At 42.6% G+C, this 16,323-nt stretch overlaps 1 protein-coding gene across 2 annotated transcripts in view; it reads right to left on the reverse strand.

Moving 5' to 3' along the window:
• RBM47 (RNA binding motif protein 47) overlaps window positions 1–15,963 on the reverse strand; it is a 156,417-nt gene extending 140,454 nt beyond the window's left edge. For both annotated transcript variants that reach the window (XM_039226994.1, XM_039226993.1), the window contains exons 1-2: window positions 15,881–15,963; window positions 15,575–15,733 (exon numbers count right to left, since the gene is read on the reverse strand). The gene's annotated coding sequence lies outside the window, so the exon portion shown is untranslated. The remainder of the gene's footprint in view (window positions 1–15,574; window positions 15,734–15,880) is intronic.
• Between the last annotated feature and the right edge of the window lie 360 nt (window positions 15,964–16,323).

The following is a 16,323-nucleotide window of genomic DNA, read 5'->3' on the forward strand; positions in this document are numbered from 1 at the left end:
AAAAAAAAAAAAAAGAACTAAGTTCAGGGGCACCTGGGTGGCTTAGTCGGTTAAGCGTCCGACTTTCGCTTGGGTCATGATCTCGCGGTTCGTGGGTTCGAGCCCCGCGTCGGGCTCTGTGCTGACTGCCAGCTCAGAGCCTAGAGCCTGTTTCAGTCTGTGACTCCCTCTCTCTCTGACCCTCCCCTGCTCACGCTGTCTCTCTCTCTCTCTTCTAGAAATAAATAAAAATATTTAAAAAAAAAAAAAAGAACTAAGTTCAGTGCAGCTTTGTCCTGACCTTCTCCCTCAAATCCCTTCTCTGACCCTGAATCTTCAGAAAAGAGATGGGTGTTAAAAACTAAAAGAAACACTATTTTGCTCACGCTGTATAGGACTGCAGAGGTTGTAGGGAGCAAACACTAGTCTACAATAGGGTTTCTCGACCTTGGCACTATTGACATTTGGGGACAGGTAATTCTTTGTTGGGAGGGGCTGTCCAGGGCATCACAGGCTGTTTAGTCCCATCCCTGGCCTCTGCCCATAGATGCCAACAGCACCCCATCCCTTCTAGACTGCAGCAAACAATAATGTCTCCGGACATTACCAAAAATCCCCTGGAGGATGGTCCTGCCCAGCAGTAAGGCACTCACTGGTCTAGAACCACCCTACATGCCCGCAACATTCCCTATTCCAAATGGGATTTAGGAATCAAGAATCAAGTCTGTAAGAACTCTGCAAGATATAGACAAGCCATCCAACCTAACAGTTTTCTTCCTGTGATTCAATGCCAAAGTGACTGCCCTTCTAATTCAACCCCCTACCCCTCATTTACTCCAACCACTTTGATCTTCCCTTTAGATACCCTAGGAGAAACCTTTTACAGATGTGAACCGAGAAAGTAAAAGGATTTAGAATTAGAGAAACTTGGGGTTGTGCAAAGCATGTCTAGTCCCGAATCCTCCCTCCTTTCTATTCAGTCTTAAAAGACAAGGAAATTGAAAGCCAATAATAAGGTGAAGCGCCATATCCAAGGTCACTTATCTGCTAAGTCAGTGGCAGATCTTGATAAAAAGACTGGGTCCTAGTGCAGGGATTTTCCCAAACCTGACCTTGTTTAGGAAGCTTTACAAGAGTGAATCCAGAGCACTATTTACCGGGCAAGTTGCTCGACCTGTCAGTGCCTCATTTCCATCTTTGCAAGTGAGGATAATAGCAGGATCTACTTCCCAGGGGTAGTTTTGTTCATCAAATAAAGTCATGCCTGGCATACAGTAAGTGCTCATTCAATGTCAGCATTATTAGCCACTATAATTTCTGTTTTTAACTTTCAACTTCAAATATTAGTTACAGAGAGCTGTTCAGCAATTACTCAAACACAAGCCTCCTTCTTTCTCTTTGTGAGTACTGACGGTACGGATTATAGGAGCTCCTCACGAAGGTAACTTTCTCATCAAAAACGCAATTTAAATAAATGTGAAACCGTCTGGCACTTCATATCCTTTTGGTAAGTGACCCATCTTATGCACAAACCCAAACCACAGCACTTGGCCCAATTAAGCAATAATAAATTTGATTACGCCTCATGGCTCCACGGGTGTTGACACACCAGAAGGCAAGACTGCAGCCCTTGACAGTTTCTATGGCCATGATTACAAAACACTATCCATTGTAACCTCCCACCTCCACCCACCACCCCTAATAGTTGATGACTTTTTAAAACATTACTTTTTTGGACTGATGTCTTCCAGTTATTTTTAATAGCACTTTATTCTTACAAATTTAAAATTATTTGTTCAGTCTTTCTTTTTTCTTTCTTTCTAGAAAAAACACTGGTGGGGGAGGAGGGCTCACAGCAGTGGTACTGAAACAGAAAAAGTTTCCATTCCTCTAAGCTCCAAAAGCCGTATGCCTTATTTGCAATCATACCCCCAGCGCTCGCTCTACAAGTTCAAAACTCAGGTTTGCTATAGATACTTTCAAGTGTGTCTGGGGTATACGGGTGGCTCAACAGGTTAAGCGTCCAACTCTTGGTTTCAGTTCAGGTCATGATCTCATGTTCACAGGATCAAGCCTCATGTCAGGCTCTGCACTGACAACCCAGATTCTGCTTAGGATTCTCCCTCTCTCCCCCTTTCCCAGCCCCTCCTCTAGTCACTTTCTCCCTCCCCCTCTCTCCCTCTCCCTCTCTAAATAAATAAATAAAATTTAAAAATAAATAAATAAAGTGTGTCTGTACTGGATTCCAGTTTCCACTGACATAATAAGTAGGAATGCAGAGGACCCTTTGGAAAGTTAGATAGGGAGAGGCAAGAAATAGATCTGCATGTTCTAAATGGATCCATTTTTATGTGTTGACATTTAGAGCACAAATTTGCATGCTCCTAAATGGTTGTAAGGCACAAGGAAATCCAGCATCATCCTGTAACATTTTTATCTTTTGTAATATGGGATAAATCTTTTGTTCATGCATGATTTACACTTAGTCTTCAATATTAAACGTTATTAAATGTAGATTCGTACATAATGCACATTAAGTATCTTTTATATAAAGTATATCACACTGTATTTAATTATATTGGCATTTACATTTATTATACATTAGCACATGTTAATATATAAAGCAAATGTCAAACATATACCCAATATTGAAATATTAAATACATATAGGATGAATTTGAATTAGAAGATTTTTGATGGCTGAAACTATACTTAAGTTTATTTTAACTTTTTTTAAGATTTTTTTTTTAAGTAATCTCTACACTCAACATGGGGCTCAAACTCACAACCCAAAATTAAGAGTCACGTGCCCTACCAAAAGAGCCAGCCAGGCACCTCAAGACTTTTTAATGTTAACCCGTCCCTCCATCAGTTTTCTATACACAGTAGATACTCTGTGTTAGAATATTATTTTGTCATTTCTAATATATAACTAAGGGTCACACACCCAACCTGGCCATATGCAAATCTGGCCATAGTGAGAAGGAAACAGTGAAATACAAAATCATTGTCAGGAGAGGTGCCTCCAACTTTGCCGGCGGACTGGATACAAAGGAAACTTTCAACATCTCCCTGGGCAGTGGAACAGGGATCTCAGAAAACATGCCCAAACCAGAATGCTTGTTCTCTCTGCCCCCCGTCAACCTGCCCTCCTTCAGTCTCCGCATCGCACCCCACACTCGGTGGGTAACTCAGGCCAGAATCCTCATTCCTTCCCTCACCCCTACACCCAGGCCATCATCAAATACTGCTATTTCCGCCAGTTGGTGAACTCCTGCCACTGTAAGGGCAGGAAGAGGCACAGAAGAATCGCAGGCAGTCAATCCGCTTCTCTCCACCTTCAGGGCCAACCTTTCTTGCCTCCCTCCAATCCAGTCTTCTCCCAGCAGCCAGTTATCTTCTAACTCTCAAACTGTCTTTAACGGCTTCCCACTAGGCTCAAGAGTAACAAAGTGCAAACTCCTTGCCACGGTCTTGAAGGGCCTCCATATTCGAGCGCTTAGTAACCCCCAAACTCTACCTCTGCCCCCCACTCCAGCACTGCACAACATCGCCTTCTTTATGATCCCAACATGCCAAGTACCCTGAAGCAGCTTTAAGTCTCATAAACCTCTCCATCCAGCAAGGATCTTCCTACCCAACAGACGCCTTCAGCCTCCACCTCCCCCGGAGGAGCCTTCTTGAAGCACCCAGCTAGGAGAATCCCACCTACTATCACCTTTATTTATTAGGTGTATTTAGTACCTGGTAGTTCCTTCACAGTACTGAATCCCATCTCCATGCCCAAAGAAAACCCTAAGAGGGCAGAGGGCTTTTATTCTCCATGGCATTCCTGGTACCCAGTGTCTGGCACATAGCAGCTACTCAATAAATAATAGCTGAGTCTGTGTCTACATAAGAAAAATTAGTCTTTCCATGGGAGGAGGGAAGGGGGGAAAATAGCTACAGACAGAGATGGAGAGAGGCAAACCATAAGAGATTCTTAAATACAGAGAACAAACTGAGGATTGATGGGGGAGGAGCGGTGGGGAGAGGAAGAAATGGGTGATGGGCACTGAAGAGGGCACTTGCTGGGATAAGCACTGGGTGTTGTATGTAAGTGATGAATCATGAGAATCTACCCCCAAAACCAAGAGCACACTGTATACACTATGTTAACCAACTTGACAATAAACTATATTAAAAAAAAAAGAAGAAAGAAAGAAAGAAAGAAAGAAAGAAAGAAAGAAAGAAAGAAAGAAAGAAAGAAAGAAAGAAAGAAAGAAAAAAGAAAGAAGGGTGCCTGGGTGGCTTAGTTGGTTAAGCGTCTGACTTTTGCTTAGGTCATGATCTCACGGTTCGTGGGCTTGAGCCCCGCGTCGGGCTCTGTGCTGACTGCCAGCTCAGAGCCTGGAGCCTGTTTCAGTCTGTGACTCCCTCTCTCTCTGACCCTCCCCTGCTCACGCTGTCTCTCTCTCTGTCTCCTAGAAATAAACATAAAAAGAAAGAAAGAAAGAAAGAAAGAAAGAAAGAAAGAAAGAAAGAAAGAAAGAAAATAGGTCTTTCAATGTTTTGTTTAAACCAGTTTAATTCATATTCATCTTTTTATTCAAGTTGACATTTACTAGGTCTATATTTGGATAAAATTTTCTAACTCATAAATAATGACCACCAGTTCCATGTAGGCTGTTAAGTTTAATTTAATATTTACGTGCTGTTCTTTTAATGTCCCATTAGTACATATAATAAGTAAAAAATGATTTGCAGAAAGTGCTATAATTATTAGTTTATTAGATATCTTTAGTTTTTTGTAATCACTCACCAAATTGTCCAGTCCCTATCAACTGTGATGATAGCTTCCAAATCAACTTGGAAGTGAAAAGAATCCAGATAATTCTAACTCAGCCACAAGCCAGGATCAACAACAATCAAAAGCAACTAAATCCAGGATCTTCATGTACCTCAGCAGAATGTATATACTATTGTTTTTTTTTTGTTTCTTCCATGCAAAGAACCTTGCTGGAGGGTGTACTCACCTTCAAGGGTCAGTTCTAATGTTTCCAAGCTTAGTAACCACACATTCTATCAGCCACTGGACAAGCTCTTTCCAGTGCCTTTACAGCTCTAAAAAAGGCAGGTGGACACACAGAGGAAGCTGTACCACCAAGGACCAAGAAATGCAACGTCACCATGCAAAAGGAGACAGTGAAGTTGGGCCAGGAAACAAGTACTCAGTAAAAGGCAAGAAGACCAAGGTTTTGTGCAAAGGGTCTGGGGAAATACCAAAGACGCAAATGATGACACTATACTCTTGCTGCATGCCGTGTCAAGGCAAAATACCTTTGCAAGCTCTGCAACCAAGAAAAATATAGATGCAATCCTGTAGCTGCAACTGGCATTTGGCAAAATCTCAAAGGTCAAAAGAGACAGTTAAAAAAAACTTGACAGTTACTTTCAGAACAAGCATCCATTATAATTAAATGACAATAGAAAAAGCAATAAACATAGTAACATGAGTGAGACAAGTGTAATTATCTGTAGGGCATGCAATTCACAAGACTGGTTCAAAACAGGACTGTAAGAATTAGATGGAAATCACAAAAAGATTGCCAAAGACGAGGCTTTGATTTGGAAACGGTGAAATGATTGCGCCACACTCAGCCTTGCCTTGCTTTTTACTTAGTCATCAGCCTCCATCAAGGGCCGCTGGTGGCACAGAAAATAATAAACCCAGAGAAAGCAGAGAAAATATGGCAGCTTCACAGGGGAAATCTGGGAGAAAATTCATGCTTATTCAGAAAGAATATTCATGGTTGTATTTTGAGTAGAACTCTAACTCAAGTTAAACTACACTTGCTGTCATACTTGTGCTATGTAAAAGCCTGTGTGTTTTATTCATTCAACAATATTTAGAGTACCTACTCTGTGGGAGAGTCCACGCTAAGGTATTGGGATACATCAATACTTCATTTATTGGGATACATCAATAAATGAAGCAGGCACTCCAGTGGGGAAGAGACAATGAACGATAGTATTGTATAGCATGCTAAAAAGTACCAAACAAAAAATAGAGCAGGGTAGGGAGAGAGTGCCAACAGGAAGGAGGAAGTACTGTTTTAGATAAAAGGAGGAAGAACAAAGAACTGAAGAAAGTGAAACAGTGAGCCATGCAGAATATTTGGAGAAAATGGTTCAGGGAGAGGGAGCAGCCAGTGCAAAGGCCCTGAGGCAGGAAACAATGACTAAAGCAGAGGAAGGGTAAGAGTGGTAGGAGATGAAATTAAAGAGTTAAAGAGGTATAGTGCCTCACTGGCTTTTGAGTGAGATGAACAGGGGCATCTCAGCAGGAGACTGACATGATCTGACTTCTGTTTTAAAATAATCCTTCTAGGCTCTGTGTCCAGAATAATGTACAGGTGAGAGCAAAGGTGAAAATAGGGACAACAGAAAAGCAGATTCTGCAGTTCCAATGACTAGTTCATTGACTAGTTCTAGTCAGTGGGAAGAGGGCAAGGATGCCTGAGTGGCTCAGTTGGTTAAGCGTCCAACTTCAACTCGGGTCATGATCTCATGGTTCGTGGGTTCAACCCCATGTCTGACAGCCTGGAGCCTGCTTTGGATTCTGTGTTTACCTCTCTATCTGCCCCTCCTCCACTCATGCTCGTGCGCTCTCTCTCTCAAAAATAAATAAACATTAAAAAATTAAAAAAGAAAGAAGGAAGAAAGAAAAAGAAAAAAGGGCAAGACCCATGACAAATCACTAGAGGAAGAACTCCTAGGTTCCACTCTGGGAAGGGTACCGGGAAAATATTGCAAGATCCTACCTTCCGAGGCTTGGTCTCAGTGCTGAGAGCGCTGTCCATGCAGATAGAGCAAATGCAAACGAAAGGTGCAAATTCCAGGGCTCATTAGCAACATGTGAGCTGAGAGCTTCTGTTTACTCACTGGGAAATCTACATATAACTTAAGGTAGATCCTGGAACCCAGAATGAAGGGCCAAGAACAAAGGAGGTGCCTGAGCCAAACTATTGTTTGCACCAAGTGGGAAGAGTTTACTTGTTACTGAATTCCCTTTGCTCTGAAAATAGGATTTCACTAGAGGCAATCTCTCAGCCTTCTGGATCAGCCCTCCTTCCCACGGACAAAACCACACCTTTGTGGCTCACAGATCTGTGGGTTCACCTAACATTATTTGCTCTCTCGGAACTCTTTGTTCACTTTCCCTAATTTGGGAGAAGTGTGCTTTTCCCTAATGATTATCCAATAAATTCCTCCTAATTTTAAGAAAATGTATTTTTCCCCTTTTTCAGAGTTACCTAGTAGTAAGTCTGAGCTTTTTAAAGAATGTTAAAGAGCAGGGGCGGGCGGGGGGGGGGAAGGTATAAACTTTAAACAGTACACTGTAAAACTTCACCCCCTCCCTATACCAGGCCTCTGCCATCTGGCCATGCTTTCAGAGGCTGGGCTGCGAGGGCCATTTAGGTGGCTCAGTCGCTTAACGTGTCCAACTCTCGATCTCAGTTCAGGTCATGATCTCAGGGTTTGTGAGCTCGAGCCCCATGTAAGGCTCTGTGCTAACAGCGTGGAGCCTACTGGGAATTCTGTCTCTCTCTCTCAAAATATTTTTAAAAACTTAAAAAAAACAAACAAACAGGCTGGGCTGTGGATGGGGCTTCTGCTACTGCTCAGTCCTGCCTGAGTTCACTACAGCTCCATCATATTTCCCCTATGTAATAATTTTTGGTAAATCTGTGGGGGAAAAAATAAGTTATTCAAATAAATATGCATAATACAGAGGTGCCTTGCTGGCTCAGTCAGTAGACCATGCAACTCCTGATTTCAGGGTCATGAGTTCAAGCCCCACACTGGGCCTAGAGCTTACCTTTTTAAAAAAAAATGTATAATACATAGCCATGGAATGCAAAAATGCCATTATTTTAGAAGGTAATATATTGAGGCAAAGAAATTCTTATTTATTGGGCCCTCAACTATAAACTAGAGACAGTGAGGCATACAGACATGATTCAGACACAAATCCTATCTCCAAAGAACTTACTTTGGGTTTGGTAGGGAAAACAGTGAATGTACAAAAGTAAGAAATGATATAAAATGCCTTAAGATAAGGCATATAAAGGCACGATGGTAGTTCTAAGAAAGTCCCATAGTGTATATCTATTATGATTATAATGAATTAATACTTAACCAACAAAAGTTGTAGCAGGAATTAAAGATTGATGTGCTTAAGTTTTTTTTACACAGAATCTATTTTGCATTAGCCATTTCTAAGAATCTACACTTGGTTTTCAGCAGGGCACTAAGCAGTCTCTCACCAACAGCTATAACAGTATTATTCTTTTTGTTTCTAACCAACATCTTATGGCTTACCAACCGAGAGAGAGAGAGGGAAAAAAAATACCTTGGTTATTCTAAGTAACATTTTCTCCATACAATTAAGACACAAAAACCGAAAGAAACAACCAAATAGTGCCTGTCTACAATGGCAATGGCCACTTGGTCAAAGCCAAACAGTGAGGTTAGGAAGAGAACCCTGGATTCTAACCAGCAAGAGGTCATAAAAGAAAACCCTTGCATGGAGTAGGCTAGTGAGATAAGAATTCAAACACAAATGCATCCAAACATGACACATATACATACCACGTTGACCTCGGACCACAGTGTGTGGACCACGCACCCCGCGCTGTTCCAAGCTCTGCTCATACAGTAATTAATTTAATCCTTTATTAATTTAATCCTTATAACAACCCTGCATAGCAATCCTATAACAACAGTTGGGGATATTGAATCATAGAGAGTTCTGTTTTGTTTCTGGTTTTTGGTTTTTTGGGTTTTTTTTAGGTTATCTCCCTAAAGTCCCCTGGCTCAGCCAGGATTTGAACCAAGGCAGTCCATGCTTTTAGCCACTCTGCCAAGAAGTTTGAATTAGGCACAGTAGTCATTCCTTTCCCCCAAACTGTCATTTTCACTCTGGCTAACCACCTTTTCTCTCTCTCCACGTGACCAAAATTTTGCTGACTACCCTGAGAACAAACTAGTCCACCCACAGAGGTGAGCTCCCCTCTGCACCAGCACGCCACAGCTTTTCGCTTCTATAATCTAACTAAACTCCCAGGAAAGTTCCCAGGCACTACATTCTTCCCCGGGAAAGTCTAAAACAGTGAGATCATCTACATAGAGAAATAGATCAGAGATATCAGCTGGTAGAGTAAACACACACACACACACACACACACACACACACCAGGCCACTGAATTTTCTGTTAATAATAAGTTGCAGTGCCCCGTTGAGTTTCCTGTGCCACCAAATCCTCCCAGATACAGTTACACAAAGGCAACTTTGTCTTGGGAAGCCTACTAGAAGATGGGCCTAATCTTGGCAAGGGCTTGGTGTACTGAGGACCATGTTATTAGTTTTAAAAATAAATGACAACAAACAGAAATATTAGTGAGGCCATCTTTTCAAAAGTCGTGGTGCTATCGTCATCATTGATACGGATCCCTAATTTCAGAAACATGAATGTTTGACTTGATCTTCAAAAGCCCCAATGTATATTTTCAGAATGGCAACCAAATTGATCTAAGAGAAGTAGCCCCTGGGGAGAAAAAAAAAATCTTCTTTATTACTTTTTTTTTTCTTTTGGCATGATGTGAAATGCGTTGCAAAAATCACTGAGCCAGGTCTCAGTGCTCTGGAAGGTAAATATTTTTATAATAATTGTTACAGGTTGGCATTTCCTTGGTCAGGTAGAGGCATCCTGTTCCTGTTCAGTACACACAATGCCCCACATTCATTGACCCCACCCCCTGCCCATTGGCACATAGAGTTAACCCTCACTCGCCCACATGTGAATTATCCATAGCTTCTGGGATCAAATTCTTTCTCCCCCATTGGTGGAAACTCAAGGAATATGAGCAAAATTGACTATTAGCCAAAGCAAGGCACAATCAGGAGGTTCAAAAATCAGAAACTCCCCTTTCACTCAAGGCATACCCACCGAGCACCTAACGTGATCTTGGCACTAGGCCACCATGTTCCTAAGAACCACAAAAAAGCAGTATCCCTAAAGACAAATATCATGATTTGAGGAGACCTGGAGATTATTTTCTTGATTAACGTGAATGGCTGTGACTTATAAATGAAATATGTATTTTTTCACTACCAGGAATCTGCTGAGACCAAAGGATTGACATTTTCCCAAAATCACAAAGGGTTTTCAGGGTGACACTAGCACTTTGCCTTCTCCTGATGTCACCTTTCCTCCATAGCCTTCAGAAAGGTAGAGACGGTACTTTTGATTTCTAGAATGACTCCACTCTTAAAACATAGTTTACCAAAAGAGCAACGATAAACTACAGTCAATCATTTCTGGAATAGTATCAGTTTACCCAATGTTTTGTATCTTACAAACATAGAAACCATATACCTACATCTAAACATACCTACAAATCATTTTTACATAAATTAAGTTCCTATGATGACAACAGCATATTCACAACAACAAAACAGAATGTTCGTACCAAAAACGTAAGTTCCGTCAGTGGAACTGTGATTTTTTTTTTCAGCTGTCCTTAACCCACTGCACAAAGCAGAGGAAAGGCAGAGTCGAACACAGTTGAGTCTTCCTTTTGTAATCGCTTTACTTATGGTCCTAACAAGGGAGGATATCTCGAACCCCTTCAAATGAGGCATCCCTTTTTTTTTTGTTATTTTATTTATTTCTGAGAGAGACCAGCGTGAGCAGGGGAGGGGCAGAGAGAGAGGGAGGCACAGAATCTGAAAGAGGCTACAGGCTCTGAGCTGTCAGCACAGAGCCCGACGCGGGGCTCGAACCCATGAACCATGAGATCATGACCTGAGCTAAGTCGGATAAACCATGAGATCATGACCTGAGCTAAGTCGGATGCATAACCGGCTGAGCCACCCAGGCGCCCCAAATTAGGCATCTCTTGCAGTGTACAAGGAGCATTTGAATTACCAAAGGGGGACGGGGTGAGCCGCAAAATCCTACAGTTTTCGGTTCACCTGCAATAGTTTGAGGGCACTGAGAAGTCTCCATGTGAGCTTTCTGGTGAATTCTCCTTTACTAACAGTATTGGAACTCACCTGTTTCTTAGCCATTTACTCCTCCAGACATTCTTTCCCTTCTACTTTTACTGGAAAATTCCTCCCTCACCTCTTTTCAGGGCAAAATATCCAAAACTTTTGCAAGGGGCACATTGACTTCAAGGGGAGACTATCTTGTCCCTGTCTCCTCTTCCCCAGGCAGATACTGACAGAATAGAAGAGGAAGCAGCTATGATAGAAGCAGAAACAATCAGAAATCCAGTGCAGGCCACTTCAGGAGAGTTTTACTGACAAGATGATTCAGACCACACACACCAAGTGGCAGGGGGCCATTTCCCCCTAAATCCCTCTAACCTGAGATGTTTCCAACAACTTGAGGATCCACTGAATAATTACTTATCATTTGACAACAGTTCTTTTCTGGAGGATCCTAAGGCCTCTCCCCTCATAACCCAAGTCATTCTTGCATTGCCCTTCTTGAAAATCCTTTTCCAGGTGTTCTTTGAAGCCATTACTCTGAGCAGGTGGTTGTTTGGACTAACACATACCTCTTACGACACTAAACCAGAAAATCGACACCATCGTAAGACACAGAAACTAAGCCTAAGAGGAAAAATGTATGTCTTCATCAGGCCAGTGGTCGAAACGTCCCAATATAACCTTTAACTTGGGATTACTCTGGCAACCACTTTTTTTATTATTATTTATTTATTTTTATTTTAGAAAGAGAAAGAGAGTGCACGGGGGGAGAGGGACAGGGGGAGGGAGAGAGAATCCCAAGCAGGCTCCACGCTCTCACCTCTCACCGACAGGGGGCTCAATCCCATGACCCTGGGGTCATAACCTGAGCCAAAATCAAGAGTCAGATGCTTAACAGACTGAGCCATCTAGGAGCCCCTGACAACCCCTTTTTTTTTTTTTTAATATTTTTTAACGTTTATTTATTTTTGAGAGACAGAGCACGAGCAGGGGAGGGGCAGAGAGAGAGAAGGAAACACAGAATCCGAAGCAGGGTCCAGGCTCTGAGCTGTCAGCACAGAGCTCTACATGGGGCTCGAACCCCACCATATCATCATGACCTGAGCTGAAGTCAGATGCTTAACCAACTGAGCCACCCATGCACCCCTCCTGACAACCACTTTTTAAGCTGCATTTATATCTTCATTATAACTTCAATGTTTAGCACACAAATTCTAGATTCAGACAAAATATGTACTTTTCCTAAATCTTATGAATCCCAAACTTAAGCCCTCTTCAGAGAGAGGGCTTTTTTCTAGAATTATGTATCCTCTGGGAAAACTTGATCACAATTTCACTTGAACCTCAGCCCAATTTTGAGATCTGTCTCCTCCTGTCAGCACCCCCACACCTATTCCTCTGCCTGTTCCTGAAAAAGCAGAAAGTACTAGAAATGCAGAATTCTGTCTGAAACAAGCAAGTAATTTCCTACATGTAGCAGCCAAAGCTCAATCATTTGGGCCGTGATTTATTTTTAATCTTCAGACCAAGAGTAGGATTTGGAAAACAAAGGTATTTTGTAAAAAAAATAACAATAATAATTTCTTGTACTTTAACCTTCTAATCTTTGTTTAAACTACCTAGAAAAGGTTTCATAACTAATAAACCAAAGAGAACAGTCTAATCTAAATGTTCTTACCATGTGAGGGGGGAAAAATGTGAGTAGTCTTAAACACTAGCTAGAATAAGTATCTAGGACATATGTCCAGAAGTACAGTTTTGTTGCTTTTTATCTTGAGTCTATCTTCAGCGTCACCAACTATTTTGGGCGGAATCCTTTCAAAATTTAGCCGAGAGCAGCAAGCACAGTAGGGAATCAAAAACAAATATGTTGACTATGAAAACTATAGAGATTGGAATATCATGACGGTGCCAGATTTTCCATCGTACAAGCTTCAGAAAACTCAGTAACCAAGAGGAAGCCAAAATATCTTCAAAATTTGATTCATTCTCAGCACACGTTCAAAAAGACCCTTGAACAGGTGAATTTAAGAGTAGCCTAGTTAGGTAAAGAAGTACGACGAGCTAGCTTCACTTTGTTTGTCAGCTTATTTCTTCCTTTAACAAATACTGGACGTTAATAATGAAGCTAGACTTTTTGTGAAATTTCTGATTCCTCATTCAGTACGCTGTTTTTAAGACAAAGGGGCCACCGGTATGTATATCAGAACAGGGTGAATGAAGAGTAAGGCAGACAAGAAAGGATACAAAAATCCCCATTTCTTTCTTTTCCTCCTCCTGTTTCCCTTTCAGACTGAGTTGGTTTTGTTTCCCTCTAAGATTTCAGATCATCAGTTTGACAAAGATTATTGTTTAAATTAAAAAAAAAAAAAGATTATTGTTTAAATTAATGGCAACACAAACTCCAACAGAGTGCTATCTTACCGCCTTGTCTAGAGATTGTGTTCTATGCCACTGACAACCTTTCACCTTTTAGAATCGAATCGGCACCTGCACTCTTGATCTAAGTGCAGCTGTGCTTAAAACTGCGGCAACCTCTTCATGTTTGTGTGGCCAACCCTTTGCCTGAAAAATGTGTGTGACTCCAGCATTAAAACCTAAAGAACCCATTTCTAATCTGCATTCCTGCTAAAGACAACGGAGTGAGTCATTCAGATGCCACTAGAAAGTAATTGCTTGATTTTTCCGTACAAACCAGTATGGCCTGTAAGTACCTGGAAGACACTATCTTTCCATCATTTTGATAAGCCTCAAGGAAGAAGCCACATCCTCAAATGCCTTGGGACTGAACCTAAGAGTGGATGGACTCTTAACTTATTTAAAACAATGAATCATTTATTTGAAAAATTCCACGTCATTTATTTTAACTGATTTCTTAAATATCCGGTGACTGGTGATTTGTCAGCTGTCATAATTCATCAGCCCTACACTTTTACGCAGAATGAATTTGTAATTTTAAACAACCAAGCCTCTACTCAGTGCTACCTTTGGAGGTAAACTACTGCAGGAAGACAGTCCCACACTTCTCCCCCCCCCCATCTTAACACTTCAATGAGACAGATGCCCATCATGAATATTTCCTCAATCTCAAGTTAAGAATCAGAATCTAAAAGTCACCTGTACCACTGGATGGCCCAAGCTGTGTTTTCAAGGATGAAAAAAAAAAAAATCTGTTTCTTGTATGAAAAAGGTTTCTTCAAAGGTTCCATCAGAAGAAACATGATGGGGCAGTATGATTTTTCTGCTTTTCCAGAAGCTGGCACTTTTAAAATCTTTTTATAAACCGTTTCTTTCCCACTAAATTTACCAGAGTTGGAAGGAGAGTGGTACTATGAGAGAGATCAGGGCTGAAGAGAGAAGAAAAAGAAAAAGGACAAATTCAAAATCGGGACCCAAATGTAAGATTAAGGGGAGGTAGTTAGAAGGATTGCCAAAAAACCACCTTACCTTTGTTATGTATTTGAGGTCGCCCACTTCAGAAATTAACACCATTCACAGCCCGGTAGCAATTTACACAGCTAGGAAGTAACCTACCACATCTTCTCGGTCTCCCTCTTTTTAATGTAAAACCAAAATAAGGAGTGTCCAGCTACTCCCCACTGCGCCGCTTAAAGCAACAGATCGTTTTAGGCTTAACTCCCAGACTCTGGGAATTCCAGTTTGTCAGAATTTCTTAACCTTGGAAACCTGCGGAGAAACTCTCAACGAGGACAACTCCCTCAGCCCCGGCTTCTCACTGTCCCAAACTGCACATTCCAAAGTGGGAAGCAGAAGCGATAACCAGAAGGCAGCTCTCGGGGGCTAAATTCCTGGCGGGAGCGAGAGAACTTGAAAGCGCGGCGATTCCACTGGCCGAGCGGCGCCGGGTCCGCACCCGGGGGAGACGAGCGGCCCCGGCAGCCAGCCTGCGTCCGGCGCTGCGCGCGGGGAGCGCCCGGTGTCTGCTCTCCGAGCTTTTCCCCGCTCCCTCCTCCCTCCTCCCGCAGCCCTCCCCCAGCCGAGGCCATTCGCCTCACAGTAGCAAGGTTGTCTCTCGTCTACTCCCTTCCCTTAAACTCACCAAACCAGATTTTTACTCCCGGCACCGGCAACTTCCCGTAAATCTGCACTGAAATTTTATCCAGCTCGCTGAGCCACCGCTGGCTAAAGGCCAGTGCAACATTCCTGTTGTTTTAGGAGCGCGGATACCTTTGCTGAAGGTTAAAAAAAAAAAAAAAAGAATCTGCCCGCATGGGAGAGATTTCGGGGCTCCACCAGACTTCTCTCCGCGCTCAAAAAGTCACATCCGTGTCAGACATCCAGAAACGGCCCCGCAAGTAGCACCTGCTCCACCTGGGGACGTGTGTCCTCAGACGTCTGACCCCCTTTGGGTTGTTCGGGGAAACCAAGCAGAACCATGTTTGAGGAATAAGGAACCTGCTGTTGACTCACGAGACGAACAGTACCACCCGCCCCCGTTCTTCCCCCTGGTAAAGAAGTCGTTTAACCGGGTAGGATCAGAGCGAGACCCGCGGCGGGCCTAAAGGAAGGGGGGACCTCCCAGAGTGTCCTTACCTGGGGCACAGCACCGCTTGGACGCGCGCAAGAAGGAACGTCACGCGGACGAAACCCTGACCTTTGCCGGGGCCTTCGCAGCAGGGCCTGGGGCCTGGGCGCTGCTCGTTCAGAAGTGGCTCATTTTAATGCGCTCTGACCTAAAGTTACAGCTGGTTTCTAGAAAGGGAACAAAAAACACTGCATTTAAAAACAGCAGCCAAGCCCTCCCTTAACCTTGCCTGATCTCCGGGGAGTTGGCTCTAACCCCCACCCCATCCCCATCCCCGAGAAACCCGCAATCTGTGCCCCACCCCTTCGCATTACCTGTTTATACAAGAGTTAAGGAGCCTCACGCATTTCAATAGAGCGCTAAGCCTGTTTGTAGGCGCGTAACCGGCCAACAGGAATCGAATTCTGTGACTAAACAAACTAGAAGAGGAAGCAGGCACCACCAGGAACCTAAAACGGAGTTGTGATTTCGGGTGCAGTGTCACCGACTTAGAAGAAAAAAAAAAAAAGTACTGTTTCTCATTGGGCTATTTTAGTGAAGCACTAATCCAAAAAAAGGGTTTTGTTTTTTGTTTTTTCGGGTTTCTTGCTGGTTAAATGAATTAATACATAGGAAGAGCTTAGAACGGTGCCTGGCACATAGCAGCTATTAGCAGTAGTACTGGTAGTAGTTTTGTACTCTGGCTTTTTTCAAGGGCATGATCAGAGTTAGAAGTTGGCTCTAGATGCAGTCCTGCTATTCACAAGCCGTAGGGCCA

Source organism: Hyaena hyaena, unplaced genomic scaffold, assembly GCF_003009895.1.
Source record: "Hyaena hyaena isolate Hyena2069 unplaced genomic scaffold, ASM300989v1 scaffold_24, whole genome shotgun sequence".
NCBI classification, from domain to species: domain Eukaryota; kingdom Metazoa; phylum Chordata; class Mammalia; order Carnivora; family Hyaenidae; genus Hyaena; species Hyaena hyaena.